Here is an 18,639-nt window from a genome sequence, read left to right on the forward strand (position 1 = left end):
TTTATTGTGTAAGATCTGTATATTTCAGCTATAATATCCTTATTTAAACTTGCCTTCTTTGGTATTTCTTTATATTTGCTTTAAACTCTGAATCAGAATTGTCTTTATTGACACATTCAAGGACCTTGCCTCTGGTTTTACATTGCTCTTTGTGAAGTGATACAAATAGACTTACAGCAGGAACGCGGAGAACAAAATCTGAACAAATAAGTTAAACATCAATTAACCCCAGGTGTTTCAAAATGCCGCAGCCAGACTCTTAACCAGGTCCAAAAGGAGGGAGCATATTTCACCGGTTTTAATATCACTTCATTATATCACCTCCCAGTCAGTTTTAGAATTGATTTAAAAATTGTAATGATTACTTGTAAGGCTCGTAGGGGGCTAGCTCCAGAATACATAACTGACCTACTGACCCCTGAGCCTGTATGCACCCTTAGATCCTATGGTATAGGTCATTCCTCGGTCTAACCTTAAAACTAAAGGTGACCAGAGGTACAGTCAAATTGTCAAATTTGTTTAGGAAGTTTCTTAAATCCTGGAATGACCCGTAAGTATGTCATCAGCAGCCAAGAGAAGAGCTGTAAGGATTCTCCAAATGCTTAGGAAATGTGCATTAATGCTTCCTTTCCTAGCTCCTTTAGCATAGGGTACGCTGGACTAATTGCTGCACCAATATTTAACGTGACGTGCCATACACGGACGTAACCGATTAAATCTTAAGTAGAAGAAGAGAAAGTAGAAGAAGAAGAGGATGAATATGACTGAGAAGAAAACGCAAGTCTTCATGTAAATTACCGTTGCATATGAAGCATTAACATCTAATGTCACGAGGTGTCATGTGGATAAATATGAGTGGACAGGAACGAGAGCAAACATTCTCAATGTGACAACATTTTCCTTTCAGTTTCGTAGCCAAGATTTTTGTATTTATTTCAATTCCGACCTTCGTAATGAATTAATAGTTTTCACCGTGTTGTCCATGTTTAGCCTCAATCAACTCATTAAGAATTCACGTGACGAAGTAGCCTAGAAGACGCTTCTTCATTTCTGAAGAGTCCAATCTTCAGAAATGTATAGTTTCACCATGGCAGACGCATGTCAACAACATCCGCCGTCGCATAATGACCTAGTTTAGTAACAGTGGAGTCGGATTCTCTGAGCAGCGCTGTCTGCTTCTCTTAAGTCCTATGAATCCTCCGCACCTTTCCTTGACCGTATGACGTTTTCCACTGAGGTCAAGGAAAAGTGGATGAGAAATAGACGATAGACAATCCCAATCTACCCCAGGGCCCCTCAGTTATGGACTGACCTGCCAGAGGAGATCAGGGAAACAACACACTGTTGTCTTTCAAGTCACTTTTAAAAACCCACTATTTTACACTTGCTTTTTATTGAGTTTACTGTTTGTTTTTATTTGGTTCACTGTTTATTTCTAGCTTGGTTGCCTCTCTTCTTTACTTTATGTAAAGTGCTTTGTGACTTGTTTTGAAAAGCAATATGAATAACAATATTATCATTATTAATAATAATATTATGTATTTAAGTCAACTGTTCTGTATGTTGTAAACTTGATGAGTACTTCCTGTCGGACAAGACGCAGCAGGTGAAGCTGGGGAAACATGTCTCTGACCCTGGCGGCCATCATCTCTTAGGACCTTGAGTGGGAGCTGAACAATCATCTCATCAAAAAGCAGAGGATGTACTTTCTGCGGCAGCTGAAGAAATTCTACCTGCCAAAGACAATGATGGTGCCTTTCTACACGGACATCATTGAGTCCATCCTCACCTCCTCCATCACTGTCCCTGCTGCCACTGCCAAGGACCAGGGCAGACAGCAACATATCATTTGTTAATTTGCTCTGCAGAGAAGGTGATCGGCTGCAAACTGCCATCCCTTCTTGACCTGTACTCATCCAGGACTCTGAGGCATGCAGGTAAGATCGCAGCTGACCTCTCCCATAATCTGTTCGTGATGCTCCCCTCTGGCAGAAGGCTGTGGTCCATTAGGACCAAAACCTCTCGCCATAAGACCAGCTTCTTCCCCTCTGCAGCCGGACTTAACAACACGTTCAGAGAACCCCACTGACACTGACCTCCCACCCTGGACATTATGTGTTTCATTAAACGCACACACATCATCCATGATCATTCCACAACTTGCATCTGCTACTGAACATCTTGCACAGCTGTAAATCTCAGCAACACTGCACACCTTGTCACTTTTAATATTTTTATATAGTTTTACTTTTTATATACATTTTTTATTGTACAGTTTACTTCAATTAATTGCTCTTCTCTTGTACTTACAGTGCTTGTTTTTTAATTTAATTTGCTTATCCTCCCTTATTTTTCAAATTTTTTTATTGACTATGTTTGTTATGCAGTAGTCACCGAATCAAAATCCTTGTATGTTAGAACCTACTTAAACACGATTCTGGATGTAAGAGTTGTTTTAACACTGTAAAACAGATTGAAGTCTTCATCTCAGTGATCACCTGTGAGAAGAAACTCTTCTTTGTCTGGTTGTTGAAGAGTAATATTACATACTTTATTTTACTGATATTACTTTCTATACTTACTACGCTTCCCTCTATACAATCCTCTACACAGCTAATGATGTACAGATATTTCAGACTGAAATCCTGTAGAGTTTCACATGCCTATTTTCTGAATTCAGCAAAATGGACGGTGGACAAAAAAATGCTGCAAGCTGATTGGCTGTCAATGAATTTGAATCTGCTGCTGGCCTCCGCGGAGTCCGGCCTGGTTAGTACTTGGATCGGAGACCGCCTTGGAATACCAGGTGCTGTAAGCTTTTTATCCCCATCCTCAAATGCTGCTGCCTATCGTGATGGAAAGAAAGGACTTGGAATAACAGGGGTCTACCTCACTATTTTCTTTTGTATTGTATAGCCTGTACATCGTGCTCTCTTCTGTCTTTAGATTTTAACCTATTTTTTTCCCCTTAGGGTACACAGAAAAATCCTTTCAGTTCTTGGTGGCTGGTTTCTTTTTTTTCCTTCTGTGAAGTTGGCTATGATTTTTTTGTCAGTGATGGGCTTAAATGCAAAAAAAAAAAATGAGTGTGATCCTACATTTCCCTATTGGTCTTGGAATGGTTGGGTTTTACACAAATATAAATCAATGACAACACAATTTGACACTCATCAGAACTACTAGTCTACTTGTGGAATATATAAAGAGCCTGAGTTAGCAAGGAAAAATTGCTTATGGCCATACCAGCCCGAATACACCTGATCAAGGAGCAGGTGTGTGACTGAGAGCAGGAGAGTGGGTAGTGTGCTGATCGAGAACAAAGAGACTTTTTTTGTGAATTTCAAGTCGTTTTTCCCAACATTGTTGGTGGTTTTTTGTTGAACTGTTTTTTTTTCTTTGTCGGGTTCCCCCCGCAGTGTTTTGCTGCTTGGGGGAACTCGTAAAATGTTTGTGTTTGGACGCAACATGGCCACCGAAAAGGGAACGGACACAGACCAAGAGAGAAAGGAAGACGGACAAAGAGGGAAAGAATCTAGAGACAAAGAGGTGAAAGATGAAAAAGAATTAACAGCGAGGATTGAAATAATTTGTGAGGAAAAACTGACAGTCATGGAGAAACTGCGAAAGCCTGCCGAGAGATTGTGGCGTGCAGGAGTACAGGACTAGAAACACAATGAAAACGGCAGAGGGACTGGAGAAAATAATGGACGGATTTAGAATCAAAGACACAAGAGTGGTTGGACGGGGTCTGAGAAATAATGAGATGGTTGTTTCATTCATGAGCCCCCGAGCCTACATTGAGGACATGGACATTATTGAGAATCTCATGAGCTGAGGGGGTTCAGCGCGTATCACGAATCAAGAGGAGAATGTGGCCGGGGACAGAGGTGGTGGACGGAACGAGACTTTTACAAGTTAAATTCAGCAATGGAGGTGCGTTCACTGCCATCTTCCACACGGTGGGTGGGCCAGAATATTTCAGGGTGATTCACGACAGACAGGAGAAGGTGCGCAGGCTGTGCATACAGCCGGGGCACAGTTTTAAAGAGTGCCCGGAGTTTAAGTGCTACAGGTGCGGGACGCACGCGAAGACGAAGAAGACGGGGGGAAAAAATGAAGTGGGTATTTTTTTCTGGTGCTTAGCACTTTTTTGTTTATTCACGATCAGCATCTGTTCCTTTAATGCGAATGGGCTAAGGAGTGTTATTTCACGACAGCAAACCTGGCTGGCATGTAAAGTTGATATTTTATGTTTGCAGGAAACTCATTGGAGTGACGAATGTATGAGTGAGATCAGGATTGAGTGGGAGGGGGGAGTGTTCGTCAATCACGGCAGCAGCAAGGCCAGAGGAGTGGCGATCTTGGTGGAGTGGGGAGTGATCGAGTGTGTGACTGAGTGTGTGAATGATGGGGACGGGAGGTTACTGGGGATTTCATTTAGATTTGGGAAAAAAATATTTGAAGTCAATTAACATTTATGCACCAAACGAGGAGAAACAAAGGATGGAGTTTTTTGAGAGAATGGGAAGTGTGTCGGATGACGGATGTGTGGTGGTGGGAGATTTCAATGTGTGATTGAAATCTTTCTTTATGAGTTTAAATCTGTATTTGTATCCTTTTTATCAGATTTTGGGGGGACCAGCAAAATTATGACAAGATACTGACGGTTCAGATTGAGCTAGATGGAGAAGAGGCAGTCACATCGATGGAATTGATGACGTGTGTCCGAGAGCTGTGTGGAGGACTGATCGCATGCAGAGTCACGGGAGAAAAGAAATACGAGCTGGATAAAAAGGAGAATGTGGCCGGGAACAAGGATTGCAGACGGGACAAGGTTCGTAAAAGTACAATTTAATGATACGGTGCAGTCTCTCCCTTACTCAGTCAAATTCATCACTGTTACAGGCCCTGAATATTTCTGTGTCATTCATGACCGACAGGTTAAAGTTTGTAGGATGTGCATTCAGCCGGGCCACATACTCAGAGAGTGCCCCGAATTAACGTGTCACAAATGCGGCGTCCAGGGGCCTTTTGCGAGAGAGTGCGTAAAAAATATCAAAGAGATGTGTGCTGTGCCACAACGCGCAGGAAAACTGTATGTGCATCAGAAACAGTGAAGACGAGGTCCCGAATGAGTCTGAGGGAGGCAGCAGCCGCTGGCAAGGCTGATGCGCCGAACACCAGCGCGGAGCGGCCGGCCCCGAATGGCACCGACGCGCCAGAGCTGCGCTCCAGCCTGGTAGAGGGAGCGCAAAGCCAAGCGAGGCACACTGAAGCCGGGCCGGGGCCTGAGATGATCCCTGAGCCGGCTGATCTCCCTGCCTCAAACGAGTCACTGACTCCGACTGCGGCAACAAGCTCCTCGGTAGCAAATGTCACGGCTCCCTCGACATCCGCTGCGCAGCCACCTGATCCCCAGACACCCGACTCAGACATGGACCTCGTTCAAATTCGAAAGAGACATAATACGGACCGACAAACTAGACAGGGGAAAAAACTAACCAAGTCAAAAACAAAACGATGATCTGCAAACCCTGGTTAATTTTACAAGTTCTACTAATGGCAACACTTCTCTCACTCAATGCCCGTGGGCTCCGCAGCAGAGAAAAACGAAATCAGATTTTCAAAAAAATTAAATGTGATGTACTATGTCTGAAAGAAACGAAATGGGATGAGGAAATTGCTAAACATATTAACAATCAGTGAAGTGGACCAACTTTCTCCGCACATGGCAAAATGCTCACATGTGGTGTAGCAACACTGTGCAAAGAAAATGTGCTTGAAAATGTGGTTTGTGTACATAAAGATCCCAATGGAAGAATAATAGTGGTCGACCCGAAGAAAAATGACAAAACATACAGAATAATCAATGTATATGCCCCAAATCAAGACAAAGAGAGAAAACTTTCTTTAAAGATATAGTAAAATGGCATATTGAAGACTGTCTCATTATAGGCGATTTCAACACAGTGCTCAACAAAATGGTTATATCAATAAGCAATACTTAAAGAAATGATACCAGCAGACAAATCCTACTGAACATAATGAAAGAAAAAAATCTCGTAGACTCCTGGAGAGTAATGGAACCCAACAAAAAAGAATTTTCACGCAACAAAATAGTAGAAGGTATATAGAAACAATCCAGAATAGACTTCTGTTTAGCAACATCCGCCATAGTTTCTCAAATAACCAACATCTCATATACAACCAACAGCTTCAGTGATCACTCCTTCCTGGAGGTGAGGTTGAAGGGACCAGGAGAACCCAGGAATGGGGGACACTGGTGCCTCAATAGCAGCCTCTGTGAAGAAGAGAAATTTAAGAGGAAAATCAACAACCTTCTCAAAGCTTTTTCAGAAGAGAATCCCTTCGTTGAGGATCTGTTGCAGTGGTGAGAGGGAGCCAAACAAAGAATCAAAAAAGCATGCATAAACTACAGTAAGCAAAAAAGATGGTTAGGAAATAAGGAAGAAATAGAAATCAGAGAAAAATTCAAAAAAGAAACAGAGCAAATCCAACAACAAACCAATTATAACAAACAAATATGTATTTCTAAAAAATAAACTTGATGATATGGAGAAAAAGAAGTGCAAAGGAGCTATTTTTGGAAGCAAAGCTAAACACTTGGCCGAAGGGGAAAAATGCACATCCTACTTTCTAGGATTAGAAAAAAGAAGACAAGCAAAACATTTATTAAAGAACCGAAGAACAATGAAGGGAACAGACACGGAAGCAATTTTACAGACAGCACAAAACTTTTATCAAAAACTATTCACAAGCAATAAAATACAGGAGGGAGACATGCAGGAGACAATGAACAGTTTGGAAAAACAAATATCACCGGAGGACAGAGAATTGTGCGACTCACCCATCTCATTAAAGGAAATAGAAACAGCCATAGATAACTTAAACAAAAACAAAAGCCCAGGTACAGACGGTCTTTGTTTTAGACAAATTTGGATTTGGCAATACATTCACAAATTGGATCAAACTACTTTACAACAATGCATACAGTTGTCAGATGTAACGGTCTCACAACAAACAAATTCAAACTTCTAAGATCTATAAGACAGGGTTGTCCCCTCTCCTCCCTACTGTACAGCCTAGTGGCCGAACCCCTTGCCTGCCTAATCAACCAGGACAAAGGAATCAGGGGCATAACATCTCCCACAGGACCACAAAGCAAAATCCTGCAATACGCAAACTACACCAACATCACAGTACAGGACAAAGCTGAGAGGCAAGGTTGTGGTTGCCAACTCCCTCGTGCTCTCAAAGCTGAATCACACCCTGGCAGTTTATGACATTCCCGGACACATCCTAACCAGCATAAACAATAGCATCACTTCTTTTCTCTGGGGCAGCAAGAGCAATTTAATTGCTCACAGGACTAAAATAAACAACTATAAAAATGGAGGACTCAATCTAATAGACATTACGACGAAAAAACATGCAACCAGAATCAAAGTCATCCAAAAATACCTGCAGACATCAAACAAACGTGTGGAAAAATTACTTTCAGGAAACCCTAGCATCTGTTGGCGACTGCAAAGATTTCAACTTATGTCAGACACATCCCCAAAAAAACAATCAAGTTTTGAAAAGGCAGATGTGAAAAACAGAGCACAGCTCCTACAGCTCCCCATCTTCCACAACCCAGAGCTCGCAAGCATGGGCCGCTCCTTCTCCTGCAGCCCCCTATCAGCAGCAGGTATCAACACCTTAAATGACACCTTCAGTGAAGGGAAAATCAGTGAAGAAAAAATATCAAACACAATCAAATCTAAATCAATCAAAAAGTCGAAAAAAATAATGTGAAACACTGTGTGATAAAATAGCAGATGGCCTGCCTCTGGAGTGGAGGCAGGCCTTTTTCAAAATACACACGATGCAGAATGATGCTCTGGATTTCCCCCTGACAACTGGCTCAGAACCCAAAAGTTTCCTAGAAATCAAAACCAAATTCTGGTACACCACCCTCCTGAGACGAATAATAAAAAGACCCACCTCAGAATCAAACTGGCAAATACAGTTCCCCAACAAAAACATTCCCACAATCTGGCACAACCTTTTTTCAGCACTCAATAACCACCAATCTGCAAACACATATTTCAAAATTAGGCACAGGAGGATCTTCACGAGCGTCATTCTGCACCAAATAAACAAAAATAAATATGGGAGAGACTGTACCGTATGTGGTTGAAAAGAGGAAGACCTTGAGTCACTCTTCCTCCAGTGTCCCGTCTGCATCAACTTCACAGACCGAATCCAAGATCTCCTCCAGAACTGTTGCAGCCTCAGGATCGGCAGCTCAACCGACTGGCACTGGGTTCTCCTCTTTGGACTGACAATCAAGACAATAGTTGTGAACAATCCCCTCATTAACACAATTCTCTCACTCACCAGACACACCATCTTCACCGCCAGGAACTACAAACTGTAAGAGAACAAGGACATGGACAGATGGACACTCTTTACAGAAACATTCAAACAACACATACACACCATCTACACAATGGACAAAGGAGAGTTTGCAAAATGTTCAAAACAAACACAAACATAATCCGGACAAGGACAGGAAACATGATTTTCAATTTCTAGTCAAACATATCTTGTACATTTGTTTTTCAGTTTTTTGGTTTTGTTTTTCAATTGCATTCTTACTTGTGTCACAATAAATGTATAATTATTTTTACATAAATTTGGTTTTTCGTTCTTTTTCTTTCCCATGCATCTATCCGCATTTTGTGGTATGGTGGTGTGCTATGTTTAGTTATTTATTTTTACTTTTTTGTGTTGATGGGTGGGGTACTGGACACCTGGGGGTTTGTGTAAATATATCTTGTAAATGAGAATGAGTGTTTGTAATTTTGAGATCTTTTTAATAATAATTTTTAAACAAATACGCCCGATCTCGTCTGATCTCGAAAGCTAAGCAGGGTCGGGCCTGGTTAGTACTTGGATGGGAGACCGCCTGGGAATACCAGGTGCTGTAAGCATTTTATCCCCACCTTTAACCAGCTGGTGCTGCCTATCATGATGGAAAGAAATGACTTGGAATAAAAGGGGTCTACCTCATTATTTTCTTTTGGATTGTATAGCCTGTACCGCGTGCTCTCTTCTGTCTTTACATTGGAACCTATTTTTTCCCCTCAGAGTGCACAGAAAAATGCTTTCAGTTCATTCCATACCGTTTCAGTTTTGCACCTGGTTTCTTTTATTTTCCTTCTGTAAAGTTGGCTATGATTTTTTTGTTACTGATGGGCTTAAATGCAAAATAAAATTCCTGTGAAGCTACATTTCCCTATTGGTCTTGGAATTGTTGGGTTTTACACAAATGTAAATCAATGACAACAGAATTTGACAGTCCTTAGAACTGCTAGTTGACTTGTGGAATATATAAAGAGCCTGAGTTGGCAGGGAAAACTTGCTTACGGCCATACCAGCCTGAATACGCCCGATCTCGTCTGATCTCGGAAGCTAAGCAGGGTCGGGCCTGGTTAGTACTTGGATGGGAGACCGCCTGGGTATACCTTGCGCTGTAAGCATTTTATCCCCACCTTTAACCAGCTGGTGCTGTCTATCGTGATGGAAAGAAATGACTTGGAATAACAGGGGTCTACCTCATTATTTTCTTTTGGATTGTATAGCCTGTACCGCGTGCTCTCTTCTGTCTTTACATTTGAACCTATTATTTCACCTTAGGGTACGCAGAAAAATGCTTTCAATTCATTCCATACCGTTTCAGTTTTGCACCTGGTTTCTTTTATTTTCATTCTGTAAAGTTGGCTATGATTTTTTTGTCAGTGATGGGCTTAAATGCAAAATAAAATTCCTGTGAACCTACATTTCCCTATTGGTCTTGGAATTGTTGGGTTTTACACAAATATAAATCAATGACAACAGAATTTGACAGTCATTAGAACTGCTAGTTGACTTGTGGAATATATAAAGAGCCTGAGTCGGCAGGGAAAACTTGCTTACGGCCATACCAGCCTGAATACGCCCGATCTCGTCTGATCTCGGAAGCTAAGCAGGGTCGGGCCTGGTTAGTACTTGGATGGGAGACCGCCTGGGAATACCAGGTGCTGTAAGCATTTTATCCCCACCTTTAACCAGCTGGTGCTGCCTATCATGATGGAAAGAAATGACTTGGAATAAAAGGGGTCTACCTCATTATTTTCTTTTGGATTGTATAGCCTGTACCGCGTGCTCTCTTCTGTCTTTACATTGGAACCTATTTTTTCCCCTCAGAGTGCACAGAAAAATGCTTTCAGTTCATTCCATACCGTTTCAGTTTTGCACCTGGTTTCTTTTATTTTCCTTCTGTAAAGTTGGCTATGATTTTTTTGTTACTGATGGGCTTAAATGCAAAATAAAATTCCTGTGAAGCTACATTTCCCTATTGGTCTTGGAATTGTTGGGTTTTACACAAATGTAAATCAATGACAACAGAATTTGACAGTCCTTAGAACTGCTAGTTGACTTGTGGAATATATAAAGAGCCTGAGTTGGCAGGGAAAACTTGCTTACGGCCATACCAGCCTGAATACGTCCGATCTCGTCTGATCTCGGAAGCTAAGCAGGGTCGGGCCTGGTTAGTACTTGGATGGGAGACCGCCTGGGTATACCTTGCGCTGTAAGCATTTTATCCCCACCTTTAACCAGCTGGTGCTGTCTATCGTGATGGAAAGAAATGACTTGGAATAACAGGGGTCTACCTCATTATTTTCTTTTGGATTGTATAGCCTGTACCGCGTGCTCTCTTCTGTCTTTAGATTTGAACCTATTTTTTCCCCTCAGAGTGCACAGAAAAATGCTTTCAGTTCATTCCATACCGTTTCAGTTTTGCACCTGGTTTCTTTTATTTTCATTCTTTGAAGTTTGCTATGATTTTTTGTCACTGATGGGCTTAAATGCAAAATAAAATTCCTGTGAACCTACATTTCCCTATTGGTCTTGGAATTGTTGGGTTTTACACAAAATATAAATCAATGACAACAGAATTTGACAGTCATTAGAACTGCTAGTTGACTTGTGGAATATATAAAGAGCCTGAGTTGGCAGGGAAAAATTGCTTACGGCCATACCAGCCTGAATACGCCCGATCTCGTCTGATCTCGGAAGCTAAACAGGGTCGGGCCTGGTTAGTACTTGGATGGGCGACCTCCTGGGAATACCAAGTGCTGTAAGCATTTTATCCCCACCTTTAACCAGCTGGTGCTGCCTATCATGATGGAAAGAAATGACTTGGAATAACAGGGGTCTACCTCATTATTTTCTTTTGGATTGTATAGCCTGTACCGCGTGCTCTCTTCTGTCTTTACATTTGAACCTATTATTTCACCTTAGGGTACGCAGAAAAATGCTTTCAATTCATTCCATACCGTTTCAGTTTTGCACCTGGTTTCTTTTATTTTCATTCTGTAAAGTTGGCTATGATTTTTTTGTCAGTGATGGGCTTAAATGCAAAATAAAATTCCTGTGAACCTACATTTCCCTATTGGTCTTGGAATTGTTGGGTTTTACACAAATATAAATCAATGACAACAGAATTTGACAGTCATTAGAACTGCTAGTTGACTTGTGGAATATATAAAGAGCCTGAGTCGGCAGGGAAAACTTGCTTACGGCCATACCAGCCTGAATACGCCCGATCTCGTCTGATCTCGGAAGCTAAGCAGGGTCGGGCCTGGTTAGTACTTGGATGGGAGACCGCCTGGGTATACCTTGCGCTGTAAGCATTTTATCCCCACCTTTAACCAGCTGGTGCTGTCTATCGTGATGGAAAGAAATGACTTGGAATAAAAGGGGTCTACCTCATTATTTTCTTTTGGATTGTATAGCCTGTACCGCGTGCTCTCTTCTGTCTTTACATTGGAACCTATTTTTTCCCCTCAGAGTGCACAGAAAAATGCTTTCAGTTCATTCCATACCGTTTCAGTTTTGCACCTGGTTTCTTTTATTTTCCTTCTGTAAAGTTGGCTATGATTTTTTTGTTACTGATGGGCTTAAATGCAAAATAAAATTCCTGTGAAGCTACATTTCCCTATTGGTCTTGGAATTGTTGGGTTTTACACAAATGTAAATCAATGACAACAGAATTTGACAGTCCTTAGAACTGCTAGTTGACTTGTGGAATATATAAAGAGCCTGAGTTGGCAGGGAAAACTTGCTTACGGCCATACCAGCCTGAATACGCCCGATCTCGTCTGATCTCGGAAGCTAAGCAGGGTCGGGCCTGGTTAGTACTTGGATGGGAGACCGCCTGGGAATACCAGGTGCTGTAAGCATTTTATCCCCATCTTTAACCAGCAGATGGTGCTGCTGCCTATCGTGATGGAAAGAAATGACTTGGAATAACAGGGGTCTACCTCATTATTTTCTTTTGGATTGTATAGCCTGTACCGCGTGCTCTCTTCTGTCTTTACATTTGAACCTATTATTTCCCCTTAGGGTACGCAGAAAAATGCTTTCAATTCATTCCATACCGTTTCAGTTTTGCACCTGGTTTCTTTTATTTTCATTCTGTAAAGTTGGCTATGATTTTTTTGTCACTGATGGGCTTAAATGCAAAATAAAATTCCTGTGAACCTACATTTCCCTATTGGTCTTGGAATTGTTGGGTTTTACACAAATATAAATCAATGACAACAGAATTTGACAGTCATTAGAACTGCTAGTTGACTTGTGGAATATATAAAGAGCCTGAGTTGGCAGGGAAAAATTGCTTACGGCCATACCAGCCTGAATACGCCCGATCTCGTCTGATCTCGGAAGCTAAGCAGGGTCGGGCCTGGTTAGTACTTGGATGGGAGACCGCCTGGGAATACCAGGTGCTGTAAGCATTTTATCCCCATCTTTAACCAGCAGATGGTGCTGCTGCCTATCGTGATGGAAAGAAATGACTTGGAATAACAGGGGTCTACCTCATTATTTTCTTTTGGATTGTATAGCCTGTACCGCGTGCTCTCTTCTGTCTTTACATTTGAACCTATTATTTCCCCTTAGGGTACGCAGAAAAATGCTTTCAATTCATTCCATACCGTTTCAGTTTTGCACCTGGCTTCTTTTATTGTCATTCTTTGAAGTTTGCTATGATTTTTTGTCAGTGATGGGCTTAAATGCAAAATAAAATTCCTTGAACCTACATTTCCTTATTGGTCTTGGAATTGTTGGGTTTTACACAAATATAAATCAATGACAACAGAATTTGACAGTCATTAGAACTGCTAGTTGACTTGTGGAATATATAAAGAGCCTCAGTTGGCAGGGAAAAATTGCTTACGGCCATACCAGCCTGAATACGCCTGATCTCGTCTGATCTCGGAAGCTAAGCAGGGTCGGGCCTGGTTAGTACTTGGATGGGAGACCGCCTGGGAATACCAGGTGCTGTAAGCATTTTATCCCCACCTTTAACCAGCTGGTGCTGCCTATCGTGATGGAAAGAAATGACTTGGAATAACAGGGGTCTACCTCATTATTTTCTTTTGGATTGTATAGCCTGTACCGCATGCTCTCTTCTGTCTTTACATTTGAACCTATTTTTTCCCCTCAGAGTGCACAGAAAAATGCTTTCAGTTCATTCCATACCGTTTCAGTTTTGCACCTGGCTTCTTTTATTGTCATTCTTTGAAGTTTGCTATGATTTTTTGTCAGTGATGGGCTTAAATGCAAAATAAAATTCCTGTGAACCTACATTTCCCTATTGGTCTTGGAATTGTTGGGTTTTACACAAATATAAATCAATGACAACAGAATTTGACAGTCATTAGAACTGCTAGTTGACTTGTGGAATATATAAAGAGCCTGAGTTGGCAGGGAAAAATTGCTTACGGCCATACCAGCCTGAATATGCCCGATCTCGTCTGATCTCGGAAGCTAAGCAGGGTCGGGCCTGGTTAGTACTTGGATGGGAGACCGCCTGGGAATACCAGGTGCTGTAAGCATTTTATCCCCACCTTTAACCAGCTGGTGCTGCCTATCGTGATGGAAAGAAATGACTTGGAATAACAGGGGTCTACCTCATTATTTTCTTTTGGATTGTATAGCCTGTACCGCATGCTCTCTTCTGTCTTTACATTTGAACCTATTTTTTCCCCTCAGAGTGCACAGAAAAATGCTTTCAGTTCATTCCATACCGTTTCAGTTTTGCACCTGGTTTCTTTTATTTTCATTCTGTAAAGTTGGCTATGATTCTTTTGTCAGTGATGGGCTTAAATGCAAAATAAAATTCCTGTGAACCTACATTTCCCTATTGGTCTTGGAATTGTTGGGTTTTACACAAATATAAATCAATGACAACAGAATTTGACAGTCATTAGAACTGCTAGTTGACTTGTGAAATATATAAACAGCCTGAGTTGTTAGGGAAAACTTGCTTACGGCCATACCAGCCTGAATACGCCCGATCTCGTCTGATCTCGGAAGCTAAGCAGGGTCGGGCCTGGTTAGTACTTGGATGGGAGACCGCCTGGGAATACCAGGTGCTGTAAGAATTTTATCCCCACCTTTAACCAGCTGGTGCTGCCTATCGTGATGGAAAGAAATGACTTGGAATAATAGGGGTCTACCTCATTATTTTCTTTTGGATTGTATAGCCTGTACCGCGTGCTCTCTTCTGTCTTTACATTTGAACCTATTTTTTCCCCTCAGAGTGCACAGGAAAATGCTTTCAGTTCATTCCATACCGTTTCAGTTTTGCACCTGGTTTCTTTTATTTTCATTCTGTAAAGTTGGCTATGATTCTTTTGTCAGTGATGGGCTTAAATGCAAAATAAAATTCCTGTGAACCTACATTTCCCTATTGGTCTTGGAATTGTTGGGTTTTACACAAATATAAATCAATGACAACAGAATTTGACAGTCATTAGAACTGCTAGTTGACTTGTGGAATATATAAAGAGCCTGAGTTGGCAGGGAAAAATTGCTTACGGCCATACCAGCCTGAATACGCCCGATCTCGTCTGATCTCGGAAGCTAAGCAGGGTCGGGCCTGGTTAGTACTTGGATGGGAGACCGCCTGGGAATACCAGGTGCTGTAAGCATTTTATCCCCATCTTTAACCAGCAGATGGTGCTGCTGCCTATCGTGATGGAAAGAAATGACTTGGAATAACAGGGGTCTACCTCATTATTTTCTTTTGGATTGTATAGCCTGTACCGCGTGCTCTCTTCTGTCTTTACATTTGAACCTATTATTTCCCCTTAGGGTACGCAGAAAAATGCTTTCAATTCATTCCATACCGTTTCAGTTTTGCACCTGGCTTCTTTTATTGTCATTCTTTGAAGTTTGCTATGATTTTTTGTCAGTGATGGGCTTAAATGCAAAATAAAATTCCTGTGAACCTACATTTCCCTATTGGTCTTGGAATTGTTGGGTTTTACACAAATATAAATCAATGACAACAGAATTTGACAGTCATTAGAACTGCTAGTTGACTTGTGGAATATATAAAGAGCCTGAGTTGGCAGGGAAAAATTGCTTACGGCCATACCAGCCTGAATACGCCCGATCTCGTCTGATCTCGGAAGCTAAGCAGGGTCGGGCCTGGTTAGTACTTGGATGGGAGACCGCCTGGGAATACCAGGTGCTGTAAGCATTTTATCCCCATCTTTAACCAGCAGATGGTGCTGCTGCCTATCGTGATGGAAAGAAATGACTTGGAATAACAGGGGTCTACCTCATTATTTTCTTTTGGATTGTATAGCCTGTACCGCGTGCTCTCTTCTGTCTTTACATTTGAACCTATTATTTCCCCTTAGGGTACGCAGAAAAATGCTTTCAATTCATTCCATACCGTTTCAGTTTTGCACCTGGTTTCTTTTATTTTCATTCTGTAAAGTTGGCTATGATTTTTTTGTCACTGATGGGCTTAAATGCAAAATAAAATTCCTGTGAACCTACATTTCCCTATTGGTCTTGGAATTGTTGGGTTTTACACAAATATAAATCAATGACAACAGAATTTGACAGTCATTAGAACTGCTAGTTGACTTGTGGAATATATAAAGAGCCTGAGTTGGCAGGGAAAAATTGCTTACGGCCATACCAGCCTGAATACGCCCGATCTCGTCTGATCTCGGAAGCTAAGCAGGGTCGGGCCTGGTTAGTACTTGGATGGGAGACCGCCTGGGAATACCAGGTGCTGTAAGCATTTTATCCCCATCTTTAACCAGCAGATGGTGCTGCTGCCTATCGTGATGGAAAGAAATGACTTGGAATAACAGGGGTCTACCTCATTATTTTCTTTTGGATTGTATAGCCTGTACCGCGTGCTCTCTTCTGTCTTTACATTTGAACCTATTATTTCCCCTTAGGGTACGCAGAAAAATGCTTTCAATTCATTCCATACCGTTTCAGTTTTGCACCTGGCTTCTTTTATTGTCATTCTTTGAAGTTTGCTATGATTTTTTGTCAGTGATGGGCTTAAATGCAAAATAAAATTCCTGTGAACCTACATTTCCCTATTGGTCTTGGAATTGTTGGGTTTTACACAAATATAAATCAATGACAACAGAATTTGACAGTCATTAGAACTGCTAGTTGACTTGTGGAATATATAAAGAGCCTGAGTTGGCAGGGAAAAATTGCTTACGGCCATACCAGCCTGAATACGCCCGATCTCGTCTGATCTCGGAAGCTAAGCAGGGTCGGGCCTGGTTAGTACTTGGATGGGAGACCGCCTGGGAATACCAGGTGCTGTAAGCATTTTATCCCCATCTTTAACCAGCAGATGGTGCTGCTGCCTATCGTGATGGAAAGAAATGACTTGGAATAACAGGGGTCTACCTCATTATTTTCTTTTGGATTGTATAGCCTGTACCGCGTGCTCTCTTCTGTCTTTACATTTGAACCTATTATTTCCCCTTAGGGTACGCAGAAAAATGCTTTCAATTCATTCCATACCGTTTCAGTTTTGCACCTGGTTTCTTTTATTTTCATTCTGTAAAGTTGGCTATGATTTTTTTGTCACTGATGGGCTTAAATGCAAAATAAAATTCCTGTGAACCTACATTTCCCTATTGGTCTTGGAATTGTTGGGTTTTACACAAATATAAATCAATGACAACAGAATTTGACAGTCATTAGAACTGCTAGTTGACTTGTGAAATATATAAACAGCCTGAGTTGTTAGGGAAAACTTGCTTACGGCCATACCAGCCTGAATACGCCCGATCTCGTCTGATCTCGGAAGCTAAGCAGGGTCGGGCCTGGTTAGTACTTGGATGGGAGACCGCCTGGGAATACCAGGTGCTGTAAGAATTTTATCCCCACCTTTAACCAGCTGGTGCTGCCTATCGTGATGGAAAGAAATGACTTGGAATAACAGGGGTCTACCTCATTATTTTCTTTTGGATTGTATAGCCTGTACCGCGTGCTCTCTTCTGTCTTTACATTTGAACCTATTTTTTCCCCTCAGAGTGCACAGAAAAATGCTTTCAGTTCATTCCATACCGTTTCAGTTTTGCACCTGGTTTCTTTTATTTTCATTCTGTAAAGTTGGCTATGATTCTTTTGTCAGTGATGGGCTTAAATGCAAAATAAAATTCCTGTGAACCTACATTTCCCTATTGGTCTTGGAATTGTTGGGTTTTACACAAATATAAATCAATGACAACAGAATTTGACAGTCATTAGAACTGCTAGTTGACTTGTGGAATATATAAAGAGCCTGAGTTGGCAGGGAAAACTTGCTTACGGCCATACCAGCATGAATACGCCCGATCTCGTCTGATCTCGGAAGCTAAGCAGGGTCGGGCCTGGTTAGTACTTGGATGGGAGACCGCCTGGGAATACCAGGTGCTGTAAGCATTTTATCCCCATCTTTAACCAGCAGATGGTGCTGCTGCCTATCGTGATGGAAAGAAATGACTTGGAATAACAGGGGTCTACCTCATTATTTTCTTTTGGATTGTATAGCCTGTACCGCGTGCTCTCTTCTGTCTTTACATTTGAACCTATTATTTCCCCTTAGGGTACGCAGAAAAATGCTTTCAATTCATTCCATACCGTTTCAGTTTTGCACCTGGCTTCTTTTATTGTCATTCTTTGAAGTTTGCTATGATTTTTTGTCAGTGATGGGCTTAAATGCAAAATAAAATTCCTTGAACCTACATTTCCTTATTGGTCTTGGAATTGTTGGGTTTTACACAAATATAAATCAATGACAACAGAATTTGACAGTCATTAGAACTGCTAGTTGACTTGTGGAATATATAAAGAGCCTCAGTTGGCAGGGAAAAATTGCTTACGGCCATACCAGCCTGAATACGCCTGATCTCGTCTGATCTCGGAAGCTAAGCAGGGTCGGGCCTGGTTAGTACTTGGATGGGAGACCGCCTGGGAATACCAGGTGCTGTAAGCATTTTATCCCCACCTTTAACCAGCTGGTGCTGCCTATCGTGATGGAAAGAAATGACTTGGAATAACAGGGGTCTACCTCATTATTTTCTTTTGGATTGTATAGCCTGTACCGCATGCTCTCTTCTGTCTTTACATTTGAACCTATTTTTTCCCCTCAGAGTGCACAGAAAAATGCTTTCAGTTCATTCCATACCGTTTCAGTTTTGCACCTGGCTTCTTTTATTGTCATTCTTTGAAGTTTGCTATGATTTTTTGTCAGTGATGGGCTTAAAT

The 18,639-nt window shown here is 41.5% G+C and overlaps 16 non-coding genes and 1 pseudogene across 16 annotated transcripts; all 17 read left to right on the forward strand.

Moving 5' to 3' along the window:
* Positions 1-9,429: 9,429 nt before the first annotated feature.
* LOC118293254 lies at positions 9,430-9,548 on the forward strand. The gene has a single exon (XR_004787212.2). It is a non-coding gene; the product is annotated as a 5S ribosomal RNA (ribosomal RNA).
* Positions 9,549-9,978: 430 nt separating this feature from the next.
* On the forward strand, positions 9,979-10,097 carry LOC118293261. The gene has a single exon (XR_004787219.2). It is a non-coding gene; the product is annotated as a 5S ribosomal RNA (ribosomal RNA).
* Positions 10,098-10,527: 430 nt separating this feature from the next.
* LOC118293269 lies at positions 10,528-10,646 on the forward strand (annotated as a pseudogene).
* A 430-nt stretch (positions 10,647-11,076) lies between these two features.
* On the forward strand, positions 11,077-11,195 carry LOC118316035. Its single transcript, XR_004795042.2, has one exon. It is a non-coding gene; the product is annotated as a 5S ribosomal RNA (ribosomal RNA).
* A 430-nt stretch (positions 11,196-11,625) lies between these two features.
* LOC118316012 lies at positions 11,626-11,744 on the forward strand. The gene has a single exon (XR_004795019.2). It is a non-coding gene; the product is annotated as a 5S ribosomal RNA (ribosomal RNA).
* A 430-nt stretch (positions 11,745-12,174) lies between these two features.
* On the forward strand, positions 12,175-12,293 carry LOC118316024. Its single transcript, XR_004795031.2, has one exon. It is a non-coding gene; the product is annotated as a 5S ribosomal RNA (ribosomal RNA).
* Positions 12,294-12,729: 436 nt separating this feature from the next.
* Positions 12,730-12,848, forward strand: LOC124850147. Its single transcript, XR_007031051.1, has one exon. It is a non-coding gene; the product is annotated as a 5S ribosomal RNA (ribosomal RNA).
* Positions 12,849-13,282: 434 nt separating this feature from the next.
* Positions 13,283-13,401, forward strand: LOC124850149. Its single transcript, XR_007031053.1, has one exon. It is a non-coding gene; the product is annotated as a 5S ribosomal RNA (ribosomal RNA).
* Positions 13,402-13,830: 429 nt separating this feature from the next.
* Positions 13,831-13,949, forward strand: LOC124850148. The gene has a single exon (XR_007031052.1). It is a non-coding gene; the product is annotated as a 5S ribosomal RNA (ribosomal RNA).
* Positions 13,950-14,379: 430 nt separating this feature from the next.
* Positions 14,380-14,498, forward strand: LOC124850154. The gene has a single exon (XR_007031059.1). It is a non-coding gene; the product is annotated as a 5S ribosomal RNA (ribosomal RNA).
* A 430-nt stretch (positions 14,499-14,928) lies between these two features.
* LOC124850152 lies at positions 14,929-15,047 on the forward strand. Its single transcript, XR_007031056.1, has one exon. It is a non-coding gene; the product is annotated as a 5S ribosomal RNA (ribosomal RNA).
* Positions 15,048-15,482: 435 nt separating this feature from the next.
* LOC124850153 lies at positions 15,483-15,601 on the forward strand. Its single transcript, XR_007031058.1, has one exon. It is a non-coding gene; the product is annotated as a 5S ribosomal RNA (ribosomal RNA).
* Positions 15,602-16,037: 436 nt separating this feature from the next.
* On the forward strand, positions 16,038-16,156 carry LOC124850156. Its single transcript, XR_007031061.1, has one exon. It is a non-coding gene; the product is annotated as a 5S ribosomal RNA (ribosomal RNA).
* Positions 16,157-16,591: 435 nt separating this feature from the next.
* Positions 16,592-16,710, forward strand: LOC124850163. Its single transcript, XR_007031068.1, has one exon. It is a non-coding gene; the product is annotated as a 5S ribosomal RNA (ribosomal RNA).
* A 436-nt stretch (positions 16,711-17,146) lies between these two features.
* On the forward strand, positions 17,147-17,265 carry LOC124850155. The gene has a single exon (XR_007031060.1). It is a non-coding gene; the product is annotated as a 5S ribosomal RNA (ribosomal RNA).
* A 430-nt stretch (positions 17,266-17,695) lies between these two features.
* On the forward strand, positions 17,696-17,814 carry LOC124850157. The gene has a single exon (XR_007031062.1). It is a non-coding gene; the product is annotated as a 5S ribosomal RNA (ribosomal RNA).
* A 434-nt stretch (positions 17,815-18,248) lies between these two features.
* LOC124850150 lies at positions 18,249-18,367 on the forward strand. Its single transcript, XR_007031054.1, has one exon. It is a non-coding gene; the product is annotated as a 5S ribosomal RNA (ribosomal RNA).
* Positions 18,368-18,639: the final 272 nt, after the last annotated feature.

Source organism: Scophthalmus maximus, chromosome 7 (assembly GCF_022379125.1).
Source record: "Scophthalmus maximus strain ysfricsl-2021 chromosome 7, ASM2237912v1, whole genome shotgun sequence".
Taxonomy (NCBI): Eukaryota; Metazoa; Chordata; class Actinopteri; order Pleuronectiformes; family Scophthalmidae; genus Scophthalmus; species Scophthalmus maximus.